The sequence below is a fragment of the Paramisgurnus dabryanus genome, chromosome 12, assembly GCF_030506205.2.
Source record: "Paramisgurnus dabryanus chromosome 12, PD_genome_1.1, whole genome shotgun sequence".
Taxonomy (NCBI): Eukaryota; Metazoa; Chordata; class Actinopteri; order Cypriniformes; family Cobitidae; genus Paramisgurnus; species Paramisgurnus dabryanus.
This window is the reverse complement of record NC_133348.1, coordinates 1,050,265-1,065,810: the sequence shown is the minus strand read 5'-3', so window position 1 is coordinate 1,065,810 and position 15,546 is coordinate 1,050,265. Positions and strand designations below refer to the sequence as shown.

The 15,546-nt window shown below is 39.0% G+C and overlaps 2 protein-coding genes and 1 long non-coding RNA gene across 3 annotated transcripts in view; all 3 read left to right on the top strand.

The window, feature by feature from the left end:
• LOC135738171 (uncharacterized) overlaps positions 1 to 15,546 on the top strand; it is a 334,980-nt gene that overhangs the window by 141,702 nt on the left and 177,732 nt on the right. The window lies entirely within an intron of this gene.
• The window catches only part of LOC135738561 (adhesion G protein-coupled receptor F4-like), a 42,825-nt gene that overhangs the window by 13,630 nt on the left and 13,649 nt on the right, over positions 1 to 15,546 (top strand). The window lies entirely within an intron of this gene.
• On the top strand, positions 11,595 to 13,358 carry LOC135749737 (uncharacterized). Its single transcript, XR_010532463.2, has 3 exons — positions 11,595 to 11,872; positions 12,803 to 12,924; positions 13,068 to 13,358. It is a non-coding gene; the product is annotated as an uncharacterized lncRNA (long non-coding RNA).

Here is a 15,546-nt window from a genome sequence, read left to right as displayed (position 1 = left end):
CAATCGCATGAATATTCTAGAAGGAGTATTTAAAAGAACATCGGTTGGAACTGTCAAAAAAATCCACCTTTGTGACTGACACACTTCCTGGCGCCTGGTGGTGGCGCTATACCCGGGAGTCACAATAGGCACATCGATGCGATCGGAATCTTCAGACGAACAAACACCCCGCGTGTCATCACAATAAGACATTTTTTGCCTTAGATATTAGACACTTCCTGTTTCTCTGATTTCGCCATAAATTTGTCGGCTCGCCATGGCAGAACCGTTCGAGATATCAAAAATCCCTTCGCAATTTAGCAAGTCCAATGTCTCGACATCATGTTCACCACGTTTGGTGTCAATCGCATGCATCCTCTAGGAGGAGTATTTAAAAGTTCAACGCATGCATTTTTTAAACAATCCAAAATAGCCGACTTCCTGTTGGGCGGAGCTTAAATGTTAGAGGGCGAAAGTTGTTTGGGTCGATGAGATCTATATGCGTACCAACTCCCGTATATGTGCGTAAATTTTTGTCGAATCTGTGCCCCAATGTTTGTTTTTGCATTACAGGGGGCGCTACAGAGCCCCCGTGCCACGCCCGTGTTCCAGCCTTTGGATTTCTGCGATGACGGACGACTCTGACGTCTGTGCCAATTTTCAAGAGTTTTCGAGTATGTTAAGGCACCCAAAAAGTCCAAAAGTGTTAAAAAAAAAAAAAAAAAAATAATAAATATAGCTGCAAGCAGCAATGGCGGGCCCTCGCACGTTTTTTTTACCGCTACACGGTGAGTCCGAGAAAACGATGCACGGTGGGCAAGGGCATCAAGTGGGTAAATTTCAGTGGGCTATTTAATGTTGTTACTGAGCCATTTGGGGACTGTAGGTAAAAGAAAAACCCCACATTTTAGACAAACGGGGGCGCTAGTGAGCCACTTAAGAGACACGCTTTTGTCTGACCTATTTGTCCACTCTGAACAGCCGACAACTCTGATGTGTGTTCCAACGTTTAGGTTAATCTAAGCACGCCAAGAGTCCTAAATATGCCTGAAATAAAAGTAAAGTTTGGGGCGTTGCCATGGGAACAGCGTTCAAGATATCAAAAATCCGTTCACAATTTCTCATCTACAATGTCTCGGCATCATGTTGACCACTTTTGGTGTCAATTGCATGATTATTCTAGAAGGAGTATTTAAAAGAACATCGGCGTCAACTTAAAGGCTTAAATAAGCCTTTAAAATGAAAGTAAAGTTTGACGCGTTGCCATGGGAACAGCGTTTGAGATATCAAAAATCCCTTCACAATTTATCATCTACAATGTCTCGGCATCATGTTGACCACTTCTGGTGTCAATCGCATGAATATTCTAGAAGGAGTATTTAAAAGAACATCGGCGTGAACTTAAAGGTTTAAATAAGCCTTTAAAATGAAAGTAAAGTTTGACGCGTTGCCATGGGAACAGCGTTCGAGATATCAAAAATCCCTTCACAATTTATCATCTACAATGTCTTGGCATCATGTTGACCACTTCTGGTGTCAATCGCATGAATATTCTAGAAGGAGTATTTAAAAGAACATCGGCGTGAACTTAAAGGCTTAATTAAACCTTTAAAATGAAAGTAAAATTTGACGCGTTGTCATGGGAACAGCGTTCGAGATATCAAAAATCCCTTCGCAATTTATCATCTACAATGTCTCGACATCATGTTGACCACTTCTGGTGTCAATCTCATGAATATTCTAGAAGGAGTATTTAAAAGAACATCGGCGTCAACTTAAAGGCTTAAATAAGCCTTTAAAATGAAAGTAAAGTTTGACGCGTTGCCATGGGAACAGCGTTTGAGATATCAAAAATCCCTTCGCAATTTATCATCTACTATGTTTCCGCATCATGTTGACCACTTCTGGTGTCAATCGCATGAATATTCTAGAAGGAGTATTTAAAAGACCATCGGCGTGAATTTAAAGGCTTAAATAAGCCTTTAAAATGAAAGTAAAGTTTGACGCGTTGCCATGGGAACAGCGTTTGAGATATCAAAAATCCCTTCACAATTTATCATCTACAATGTCTCAGCATTATGTTGACCACTTCTGGAGTCAATCACATTATTTCCCCAGGAGGAGTATTTAAAAGTTTACCACATGCAGCTGTAAGGTTTAAATATGCCTTAAAAATGAAAGTAAAGTTTGACAGGTTGCCATGGGAACATCGTTCGAGATATCAAAAATCCCTTCGCAATTTATCATCTACAATGTCTTGGCATCATGTTGACCACTTTTGGTGTCAATCGCATAAACATTGTAGGAGGAGTATTTAAAAGAACATCGCATGGAACTGTCAAAAAAAATCCACCTTTGTGACTGACACACTTCCTGGCGCCTGGTGGTGGCGCTATACCCGGGAGTCACAATAGGCACATCGATGCGATCGAAATCTTCAGACGAACAAACACACCGCGTGTCATCACAATAAGACATTTTTTGCCTTTGATATTAGACACTTCCTGTTTCTCTGATGTCGCCATAAATTCGTCGCCTCGCCATGGCAACACCGTTCGAGATATGAAAAATCCCTTCGCAATTTAGCAAGTCCAATGTCTCGACATCATGTTCACCACGTTTGGTGTCAATCGCATGCATCCTCTAGGAGGAGTATTTAAAAGTTCAACGCTTGCATTTTTTAAACAATCCAAAATAGCCGACTTCCTGTTGGGCGGAGCTTAAATGTTAGAGGGCGAAAGTTGTTCGGGTCGATGAGATCTATATGCGTACCAACTCTCGTACATGTGCGTACATGTTTGCCCGATCTGCGCAACAATGTTTGTTTTTGCATTACAGGGGGCGCTACAGAGCCCCCGTGCCACGCCCGTGTTCCAGCCTTTGCCAGGTCGCAATGACGGACGACTTTGACGTGTGTGCCAAATTGCAAGAGTTTTCGAGTATGTTTAGGCACCCAAAAGGGCCAAAAGTGTTAAAAAAAAAAAAAATAAAAATAAAAAAAAATAAATAAAATATAGCTGCAAGCAGCAATGGCGGGCCCTCGCACGTTTTTTTACCGCTACACGGTGCCTCCGAGAAAACGATGCACGGCGGGCAAGGGCATCAAGTGGGTAAATATCAGTGGGCTATTTAATGTTGTTACTGACCCATTTGGGGACTGTAGGTAAAAGAAACCCCACATTTTAGACAAACGGGGGCACTAGTGAGCCACTTAAGAGACACGCCTATGTCTGATCTTTTTGTGCACACTTAAAAGCCGACAACTCTGATGTGTGTGCCAACTTTAAGGTTAATCTAAGCACGTCAAGAGCCTTAAATATGCCTGAAATAAAAGTAAAGTTTGCGGCGTTGCCATGGGAACAGCGTTCGAGATATCAAAAATCCCTTTGTAATTTATCATCTACTATGCCTCAGCATCATGGTGACCACTTTAGGTGTTAAATTGCATGAATATTCTAGAAGGAGTATTTAAAAGAACATCGGCGTCAACTTAAAGGCTTAAATAAGCCTTTAAAATGAAAGTAAAATCTGACGCGTTGCCATGGGAACAGCGTTTGAGATATCAAAAATCCCTTCGCAATTTATCATCTACAATGTCTTGGCATCATAATCGCCACGTTTGGTGTCAATCACTTGAATATCCTAGAAGGAGTATTTTAAAGAACATCGGCATCAACTTAAAGGCTTAAATATGCCTTTAAAATGAAAGTAAAATCTGACGCGTTGCCATGGGAACAGCGTTTGAGATATCAAAAATCCCTTCGCAATTTATCATCTACAATGTCTCGGCATCATGTTGACCACTTCTGGCGTCAATCGCATGAATATTCTAGAAGGAGTATTTAAAAGAACATCGGCATCAACTTAAAGGCTTAAATATGCCTTTAAAATGAAAGTAAAATCTGACGCGTTGCCATGGGAACAGCGTTCGAGATATCAAAAATCCCTTCGCAATTTATCATCTACAATGTCTCAGCATTATGTTGACCACTTCTGGAGTCAATCACATTATTTCTCCAGGAGGAGTATTTAAAAGTTTACCGCATGCAGCTGTAAGGTTTAAATATTCCTTAAAAATGAAAGTAAAGTTTGACAGGTTGCCATGGGAACAGCGTTCGAGATATCAAAAATCCCTTCGCAATTTATCATCTACAATGTCTTGGCATCATGTTGACCACTTTTGGTGTCAATCGCATAAACATTGTAGGAGGAGTATTTAAAAGAACATCGCATGGAACTGTCAAAAAAAATTCACCTTTGTGACTGACACACTTCCTGGCGCCTGGTGGTGGCGCTATACCCGGGAGTCACAATAGGCACACCGATGCGATCGAAATCTTCAGACGAACAAACACACAGCGTGTCATCACAATAAGACATTTTTTGCCTTTGATATTAGACACTTCCTGTTTCTCTGATGTCGCCATAAATTTGTCGCCTCGCCATGGCAACACCGTTCGAGATATCAAAAATCCCTTCGCAATTTAGCAAGTCCAAGGTCTCGGCATCATGTTCACCACGTTTGGTGTCAATCGCATGCATCCTCTAGGAGAAGTATTTAAAAGTTCAACGCATGCATTTTTTAAACAATCCAAAATAGCCGACTTCCTGTTGGGCGGAGCTTAAATGTTAGAGGGCGAAAGTTGTTCGGGTCGATGAGATCTATATGCGTACCAACTCTCGTACGTGTGCGTACATATTTGCCCGAACTGCGCAACAATGTTTGTTTTTGCATTACAGGGGGCGCTACAGAGCCCCCGTGCCACGCCCGTGTTCCAGCCTTTGCCCGGTCGCAATGACGGACGACTTTGACGTGTGTGCCAATTTGCAAGAGTTTTCGAGTATGTTTAGGCACCCAAAATGGCCAAAAGTGTTAAAAAAAAAAAAAAAATAAAAAAATAAATATAGCTGCAAGCAGCAATGGCGGGCCCTCGCACGTTTTTTTACCGCTACACGATGCGTCCGAGAAAACGATGCATGGCGGGCAAGGGCATCAAGTGGGTAAACATCAGTGGGCTATTTAATGTTGTTACTGAGCCATTTGGGGACTGTAGGTAAAAGAAAAAACCCACATTTTAGACAAACGGGGGCGCTAGTGAGCCACTTAAGAGACACGCCTTTGCCTGACCTATTTGTCCACTCTGAACAGCCGACAACTCTGATGTGTGTGCCAACGTTTAGGTTAATCTAAGCACGCCAAGAGTCCTAAATATGCCTGAAATAAATGTAAAGTTTGGGGCGTTGCCATGGGAACAGCGTTCGAGATATCAAAAATCCCTTCGCAATTTATCATCTACTATGTCTCGGCATCATGTTGACCGCTTTTGGTGTCAATCTCATGAAAATCCTAGTAGGAGTATTTAAAAGTTTCCTGCATGCAACAGAAAGGCTTAAATATGCCTTTAAAATGAAAGTAAAGTTTAACGCGTTGCCATGGGAACAGCGTTTGAGATATCAAAAATCCCTTCGCAATTTATCATCTACAATGTCTTGGCATCATGTTGACCACTTCTGGTGTCAATCTCATGAAAATCCTAGAAGGAGTATTTAAAAGTTTCCTGCATGCAACAGAAAGGCTTAAATATGCCTTTAAAATGAAAGTAAAGTTTGACACGTTGCCATGGGAACAGCGTTTGAGATATCAAAAATCCCTTCGCAATTTATAATCTACAATGTCTCGGCATCATGTTGACCACTTCTGGTGTCAATCTCATGAAAATCCTAGAAGGAGTATTTAAAGGAACATCGGCGTCAACTGAAAGGCTTAAATATGCCTTAAAAATGAAAGTAAAGTTTGACACGTTGCCATGGGAACAGCGTTCGAGATATCAAAAATCCCTTCGCAATTTATCATCTACTATGCCTCAGCATCATGTTGACCACTTTTGGTGTCAATCGCATGAATATCCTAGAAGGAGTATTTAAAGGAACATCGGCGTCAACTGAAAGGCTTAAATATGCCTTTAAAATGAAAGTAAAATTTTACGCGTTGCCATGGGAACAGCGTTTGAGATATCAAAAATCCCTTCGCAATTTATCATCTACAATGTCTCGGCATCATGTTGACCGCTTTTGGTGTCAATCGCATGAATATTCTAGAAGGAGTATTTAAAAGAACATCGGATGGAACTGTCAAAAAAATCCACCTTTGTGACTGACACACTTCCTGTCGCCTGGTGGTGGCGCTATACCCGGGAGTCACAATAGGCACATCGATGCGATCGGAATCTTCAGACGAACAAACACCCCGCGTGTCATCACAATAAGATATTTTTTGCCTAAGATATTAGACACTTCCTGTTTCTCTGATTTCGCCATAAATTTGTCGGCTCGCCATGGCAGAACCGTTCGAGATATCAAAAATCCCTTCGCAATTTAGCAAGTACAATGTCTCGACATCATGATCACCACGTTTGGTGTCAATCCCATGAATCCACTAGGAGGAGTATTTAAAAGTTCAACGCATGCATTTTTTAAACAATCCAAAATAGCCGACTTCCTGTTGGGCGGAGCTTAAATGTTAGAGGGCGAAAGTTGTTCGGGTCGATGAGATCTATATGCGTACCAACTCTCGTACATGTGCGTAAATTTTTGCCCGATCTGTGCATCAATGTTTTTTTTTGCATTACAGGGGGCGCTATAGAGCCCCCGTGCCACGCCCGTGTTCCAGCCTTTGGATTTCTGCGATGACGGACGACTCTGACGTCTGTGCCAATTTTCAAGAGTTTTCGAGTATGTTAAGGCCCCCAAAAAGTCCAAAAGTGTTAAAAAAAAAAAAAAAAAAAAAAAAAAATAATAATCCGAGCAAAAACAATAGGGCTTCGCACCTACGGTGCAGGCCATTCTGGCCTGCTCCTCGGTGCTCGAGCCCTAATAAAAAAAAAAAAAATAAATATAGCTGCAAGCAGCAATGGCGGGCCCTCGCACGTTTTTTTACCGCTACACGGTGCGTCCGAGAAAACGATGCACGGTGGGCAAGGGCATCAAGTGGGTAAATATCAGTGGGCTATTTAATGTTGTTACTGAGCCATTTGGGGACTGTAGGTAAAAGAAACCCCACATTTTAGACAAACAGGGGCGCTAGTGAGCCACTTAAGAGACACGCCTATGTGTGACCTGTTTGTGCACACTTAACAGCCGACAACTCTGATGTGTGTGCCAACTTTAAGGTTAATCTAAGCACGCCAAGAGCCTTAAATATGCCTGAAATAAAAGTAAAGTTTGCGGCGTTGCCATGGGAACAGCCTTCGAGATATCAAAAATCCCTTCACAATTTATCATCTACAATGTCTCGGCATCATGTTGACCACTTTTGGTGTCAATCGCATGAATATCCTAGAAGGAGTATTTAAAAGAACATCGGATGCAACTGTCAGGATTAAATAAGCCTTTAAAATGAAAGTAAAATTTGACGCGTTGCCATAGGAACAACGTTCGAGATATCAAAAATCCCTTCGCAATTTATCATCTACAATGTCTCAACATCATGTTGACCACTTTTGGTGTCAATCGCATGAATATCCTAGAAGGAGTATTTAAAAGAACATCGGATGGAACTGTCAAAAAAATCCACCTTTGTGACTGACAACTTCCTGGCGCCTCGTGGTGGCGCTATACCCGAGACTCACAATAGGCACATCGATGCGATCGGAATCTTCAGGCGAACAAACACCCCGCTTGGCATCGCAATAAGAATTTTTTTGCCTTAGATATTAGACACTTCCTGTTTCTCTGATTTCGCCATAAATTTGTCGCCTCGCCATGGCAGAACCGTTCGAGATATCAAAAATCCCTTCGCAATTTAGCAAGTCCAATGTCTCGACATCATGTTCACCACGTTTGGTGTCAATTCCATGAATCCACTAGGAGGAGTATTTAAAAGTTCAACGCATTCATTTTTTAAACAATCCAAAATAGCCGACTTCCTGTTGGGCGGAGCTTAAATCTTAGAGTGCGAAAGTTGTTCGGGTCGATGAGATCTATATGCGTACCAACTCCCGTACATGTGCGTACAATTTTGCCCGATCTGTGCATCAATGTTATTTTTTTGTATTACAGGGGGCGCTACAGAGCTCCCTTGCCACGCCCATATTCCAGCCTTTGCATGAGCCTAGTGGCACGTGACTTTGACATCTGTGCCAAATTTCCGTTGTTTTCGAGCATGTTAAGGCACCCAAAGTGCACGCCAAGAGCTTAAATATGCCTGAAAATGAAAGTAAAGTTTGACGTGTTGCCATGGGAACAGCGTTCGAGATATCAAAAATCCCTTCGCAATTTATCATCTACAATGTCTCAGCATCGTGTTGACCGCTTTTGGTGTCAATCGCATGAAAATCCTAGGAGGAGTATTTAAAAGTTCACCATATGCAACTGTCAAGAAATCCACCTTTTGTGACTGCCACACTTCCTGGTGCCTGTTGGTGGCGCTATACCCGAGACTCAAAATAGGCACATCGATGCAATCGGAATCCTTGGCCGAACATACACACTGCGTTTCATCCCAATAAGACATTTTTTGCTTTAGATATTAGACACTTCCTGTTTCATTGAATTCGCCATAAATTTGTCGCCTCGTCATGGCAACACCGTTTGAGATATCAAAAATCCTTTCGCAATTTAGCAAGTCCAATGTCTCAGCATATCATGTTCACCTATCATGTTCACCACGTTTGGTGTCAATCGTATGAATTCCCTAGGAGAAGTATTTAAAAGTTCATGACTGACACACTTCCTGGCGCCTGGTGGTGGCGCTATACCCGGGAGTCACAATAGGCACATCGATGCGATCGGAATCTTCAGACGAAGAAACACCCTGCATGGCATCACAATAAGATATTTTTTGCCTTAGAAATTAGACACTTCCTGTTTCTCTAAATTCGCCATAAATTCGTCGCCTCGCCATGGCAGAACCGTTCGAGATATCAAAAATCCCTTCGCAATTTAGCAAGTACAATGTCTCGACATCATGATCACCACGTTTGGTGTCAATCCCATGAATCCACTAGGAGGAGTATTTAAAAGTTCAACGAATGCATCTTTTAAACAATCCAAAATAGCCGACTTCCTGTTGGGCGGAGCTTAAATGTTAGAGGGCGAAAGTTGTTCGGGTCGATGAGATCTATATGCGTACCAACTCTCGTACATGTGCGTAAATTTTTGCCCGATCTGTGCATCAATGTTTTTTTTTGCATTACAGGGGGCGCTATAGAGCCCCCGTGCCACGCCCGTGTTCCAGCCTTTGGATTTCTGCGATGACGGACGACTCTGACGTCTGTGCCAATTTTCAAGAGTTTTCGAGTATGTTAAGGCCCCCAAAAAGTCCAAAAGTGTTAAAAAAAAAAAAAAAAAAAAATAAAAATAAAATAAAAATAATAATCCGAGCAAAAACAATAGGGCTTCGCACCTACGGTGCAGGCCATTCTGGCCTGCTCCTCGGTGCTCGAGCCCTAATAATAAATTCTAACAAAACCAATAGGGCTTCGCACCTTTCGGTGCAGGCCATTCTGGCCTGCTCCTCGGTGCTCGAGCCCTAATAAGGTCTCATTCATTAACATTAGTTAGTTACTACATGCTGACAATCTACAGTATCTTTTTGTTGGCGATATACTGGTAAAATTTCTCCCCAAAATAAGAATTAGTCTTCCATGATAAAAATGATAAAGTATGTCTGTGCATGACCCATTGGCAGCTCCAGTGCAGAGCACACATGTACACTGGAGCTCACATCTGACTCGCTTTTTAATGATGATGAGAACCAGGCTGTTGCTCCTTGTGGTTCAGGTCCTGTTTCCGCATACAGGCATAGCCTGATTTGTTAGATGAGGAATGTGAGACAGGTGCTTGTATGGCGGAACAGCACTTTTGGGAGTACTTCGACTCGGCGCAGTAACACCCTCCCTCTCCCATTATGAGAGGGAGAAGGGGAGCAGATTTTTCAGGCGAGTTGAAGTACTCCCAAAAGTGCTGTTCCACCATACAATATAGTTCCTCCTTTAAATCCGCTTAGAAAAGCGCTACGTTTTATTTTGTTCCACCAAACTTGCTCGTATAACTACTCGTTTTAAATAGGAAAAACGTTGATGTGTTTGGTCACTTCTAACTTTATCTCTGAGTGGTACCATTGAATGAATGTGGCTAAGCTAAATGCAATCGAAGTGTTGCAGCGCGCCCCAGCGCTTACGTGCACGCACTAAGATGATAGAGGGATGTATCAACTCTTCTTAGTTAAGATAATAACATAGTTTAATATTGAAAATGAGTAGACTATTCATTTAACAACTTTGTAACCAAAAGGGGTTTGCAGAAAGGTGACAAGTTTGCATGCAACAACTGGTATGGCTGGTTAAGGCTTTTTAAATAAAAGTGAAATCCAAATCAAATCTATTATTTTGCATGTTCTTGGCCTTACTGTTAACAACAGTTTTTATCTTAATTTTCGTAATCTTTAATCAAAGTGTAATATAAAACATTGAAATCATTGTGCAGGTTGCGCGCTGAATACGCGCTTCAGGTTCTGCGTGTCATATTTAGACTCGGAATTCATCATGCACCAGCATCCCAAAGTGGACACATAGCAGTTTTAAAATGTATTTATAAAACGGCCCGTTCTGGTTCTTCATTCTGATTGGTTGAAACGCGTTCTAAGCCGTATTAAAATACCCTGGTAACCCCACGGTTCAGACCGCATTACATAAGTATCACTGCGCCATTGTTGCTACGTACTGATTTAAGAAAATTAACAAAATTAATCATATTTTTTTTTTTTCTACAATTGCACAATTAATGGTGATATCCAGATAAATGTCAATAAATATTGTTGAGTCATCTCGTCAATAAACAGAAATTCCCTGAAGAGTTTCTACCTTTACGCTATCCACTGGGTGGCGATCTTACCCAACTTAAACACTGACACATTCACTCAACATTAGGGCTGTAACGATTTATCGTGCAAATGCGCATTTTCTCAATGAATGAATTTGAATGAATTACAGTGAAATGCCACCACATTCAAAAGCCAGAGGGCACTCTCATGCAGAAACTCCAATTGTGCCATAGAAGAAGTATTACGGACGCTATTCCAGGAAATGTCTAAAAGGATATTTATATCGCCGTTCTTCAGATTGTTTAAGGTATTTTCATGATAATGAAGAATATTTTGAATGATTTTGTTTGACGAGTGTTGCTTTTTAAATGCACGTTATAAATGACTCAAACTCATAATGATTTTAGATTGATAAGGACTTCCTACTGATCACAGAGTCATAGTACACGCACAAGCTGTGCATGAAACATGCAATCGCAGCCTTGCGATGCAGCATCGATTTTAGAAAGGTCTTTATAATGGGACACGCGATTTATCGTTATAACACTAAAAACACAGTCAAGTTTTGATTGTGGCTCTGAATTGGATCTCTTACAAAAGTTCTTCACAAAAATGGAATTATCTTACACTGTTAGACATTTCAGTAATTTTTACAGTTATTTACTGTATATCACCCAGTATAATACTGTAAACTATTTATACAGTACATAACTGTAATTGGCGTTGCATTTTGGGATTTTTCTGTGACATCATACATCATATACAGTAATTTACTGTATTTTTGAAAATTGCTGTATGCTACTGTATATTTTCTAACAGTCTTTTGGCGGTATTTTCCTTATTCACACAAATCCTTATTTTATTTTTCTCAAAATCATCATTTTTGACAATTGTATACACACAGGCGTTGACTTATTTTAGCTAAGGAACCATGTAGCAGCACAGGTGTTCAGAGGACCGATTTCAGGTGTGCACATAAACTGAAGAGTTTTCAAACAAGACTTTCCCTGGGACAGCGGCGCTTTTCAGTTGAAGATACACGAGAGGAGAGAATGAAAAAAGACCAGCAAGGTAAAATAATCTATATAAGTTATTTATTATCAGACCCGCGGTTGTTGTTTACCCGAACGGGACAGTTTAAAACCGTTAACAGGACGCGTTGCTTAACGTATAACGGTAATATTAGTTTACCAAAGTCAGTATAAACCTAATTAATAAATCATACTATGTGTATGCAAGCCGTACCTAAGAGCACGCACGGTGCGTTAAATTAAACGCTACGTTTTCCTTTTATAAAACTATTATGAAGAAATGCTTAACGTAGCCTAATGTATACGTCAATGATATGAAAAGATCAGATTTAGTATATAACGTTACCACAGAGAATAATTTATTAATATAAAAGCATATTTTAAAAAGTGTAAGTTACCACGTTGTGTTTATATTCTCATCCGCTTGGCTTTACCTGTTACATAAATTATGCGTTATTAATAAGGTGTATAACTAAATTTTATCTTTCAAATTCGTTAAACTACGTTAAGCATTTTAGAAAGTCCCATGTAAACATAATAAGAGTTTCCTTAACATTTAGTTTTACAAACGACTTCAACGTATGAGTGTATGTTATGTGTGTGTTGTGGCCAATCGGAAAAACATTATATTTTCAATGTGAATATGTGTAAACAAAGGCTGAAACCTAATTTGCACAAAATAAAGTTTTAAAATGTGTTTTTGTTTTGTATTAAATTGCTTTTGAGGCCAAGGTAGCTGTACAGTAAATATTCAGCCTCGATCAGAAAACCACGTCCCACTGTCATAACACACAGACCTGTGGCCATGGTGCAGTGATTCGAGTAGAGTACATCTACTCTGGTTATCATTTCAAAACAGTATTTACTGAAAAATATGAGTGTTTAGCATCATGTATTAAATGTGTTAAATATGTCCTTTTTTCCCTGCATTTATTCTGCTGTCTAAAATTCTGTGGGAGGATAAATGAAGGAGGATGTAACAAAATACACTGCAAGAACTGGAATAAGAGACAAGTGAGGATGAAGAGGACAACAGAATATCCATCCTTTCTTCACCACCTCACAGAGTTTGAGTGAAACAACTTGTATTAGGTGAGACACTTCTCAATAAGATACAGTATGTGCTGCATATATGGGTTAGTTAGGTCTCCCTATTTAACTAACAGCTGTAACAAACAGTACTGTAAAAAAACTGTGGTTCAAAATAATTATGACCATCTTTCTTTTGCTTACAGGACTCACAGGATTATTTTATAACAAGACTGATTATTTTATACCAGAAGTATGGTATTTTTTTGAAGCTACTGTATTATTTCTTATGACAATTCATTTTGATGTGCATTCAGAACTGTAAGTTGGTAAGTACATCTACTGTATTTACTGTAAGTAAAGGCTAAAGAGTATATCTCCTCTAGTTCTAATTTCTAGTTCTAAGTTCTAACAACGTTCACAATAATGTTAAGCCAACATAAAAGTGTCCAGTTTTTAAATAGTTTAGGAATGTTTCTTGATTGTGCGAATGTTAGAGGAATTTTACATTTTATTTTCATACAATGTCATGTTTAAATGTACTCCCAATGTTTAAAACACATGTTTAGTATATTTTATGAATGTTTATATACAATATTTTAACAGAACATTAAGAAATAATGTTTTACAACAGTTTGTAAATAATAGAATGTAATGTTTTTTTTATCATTACAAGCAAAAACATTAATAACGTTATTAGGAACTTTGGAAACTTTCAAGGAACATTCTTAGAACCTTTCTCTGTGGTTGAGCATTGTGTTAGCATCATTAAACGCCATGGGTTCGAACAAGGGAATGCACATGCTGATAAAAAAATGTATACTTTGCATTGCACTGTATGTTATTTGCCTTTTTCTGTAAATGTGAAGATAAATGTAAAGACAGACAGTCATTGTTTCATTTTAAACCAGTTCTATTTTAAGAGAACTTAACTAGACTAAATACATTTTTTTTAATTTTGCTATTATGATGCTGATTTTGTGGTGTTATGGGTTTTCTGGTTACAGTGGTAGTGGATCATGATCACCTCTCTAGCTTCAAAAGTAGGATGCAAAATGTATAACACCAAATCATTATAGCATAACTCCATGTAACTTGACATAATTTAAAGTCGTATAAAGGCAGACATGATTCCGTGTGAAGTCCTATGCCAAAGACTCTCCAAATACTGCATTTACACATTCTTCCTGATGTGTATATTTTGTTGGTATATCCTGGTTGTTGCAGACCTGACAGTAAACTTGACTGTGAGCATCCTATCCATCAGGTATAGCTGTTTACTTGCATTACTCATTTAGAGAAATGACGGGTCAAAATTTATTATATGGTTTATATTTTCATCACCCCTTTTTGTATGTCTTTGGGACACTTGAAATATATAGCACGTATAATGTGGAGCCATTTTATAATGCGGTCACAGACTACTCCCATTGTAACTGGAAAACCAAAGAAAATCATTGTTTAAATTATAAAATTATAATTTTTGGATTAACTAAACCTGTAATCAGTGTTACATGTATGTATATTTATAATTTGTGTTATTTTAAATGTATTACTGCAAATGATTTGAAATGTGTATGTTTTAAATGTAATTTCTTTCTTAAACAGTGGCGGCTCGTGACTCCTCATCCGAGGGGCGCGAATTCAAAATAAGTGTTCGGAGTATCATGTGTGTGGTTCCCTTTTCCAAAATATGTGTCCTGCTTTGTTGAGAGATCATGTGTGCATCACGTGTTTTGTCAAAAAGTGCCTGCTGCACATGCATCAAAACCGTTTATGATAAAAGAGACGCTCATGTTCCAAAAGACACTCCCTTAACATTAAACTCTGATTACCCATGAGATTATGCGAGTATCTGGCAAACGCGAGCGTCTCTTTTATCATAAACCCTTTGACGCGTCTGCAGCAGACACTTATTTTGGCAGGACACGTGATGCACATACGATCTCTCAAAGTGCAGAACACATATTTTGAAATTACGTACCACACACATGACGGGCTACATACATGTTGTGACGAACTTCGCATCGTGCGCCCTCAGAAAAAGAAGTCACCAGCCGCCACTGTTCTTAAAGTATTTGTATTGTTTTAAATAAAGGCTTCAATATTTGAAATTGTCTCTTTGAATTAAATGTTAACAGTACCTGTAGGTTAAAATGTAACAATTAATTTTATCTAAAAATTATAGCTAAATTAAATATAATAAAAATGAATGTATAAAAAAATTAAAAGAATAGTAATATAGTATACAGTAGTATACTGTAAACCTGGGTTTTTTACGGTAGCACACTGTATTACATATTTACAGTAGCATTTAAATACTATAAACTTGAAATACAGTTTAGAACTGTAAATCTTATTTACTGTAAAAATCCTTGAAAATGTCTAACAGTGTAGCTTTTAGTTAAAAATTTTGAGAGGTGATAAGAGAACAAATAAAGGTAGGATGAAACGTTTTTTTTTTTTTTTTTAAAGTGGAGCTTCTGTTCTTTTATTTGATATTTTATGTTTACTTAAAGGAGATAATTTTTCTGGAAGGCATTAAACTTAAACTGGGTGGCAACTTAAAAAAAAAACGCTGAATGGGAAAGAGTTAAGCATGCTTTCAAGCATATTTGATCACTTCAACAGTTATACGATACAAATGTTAATGTATTAATTAGATGAATATTGATTTATGAAAAT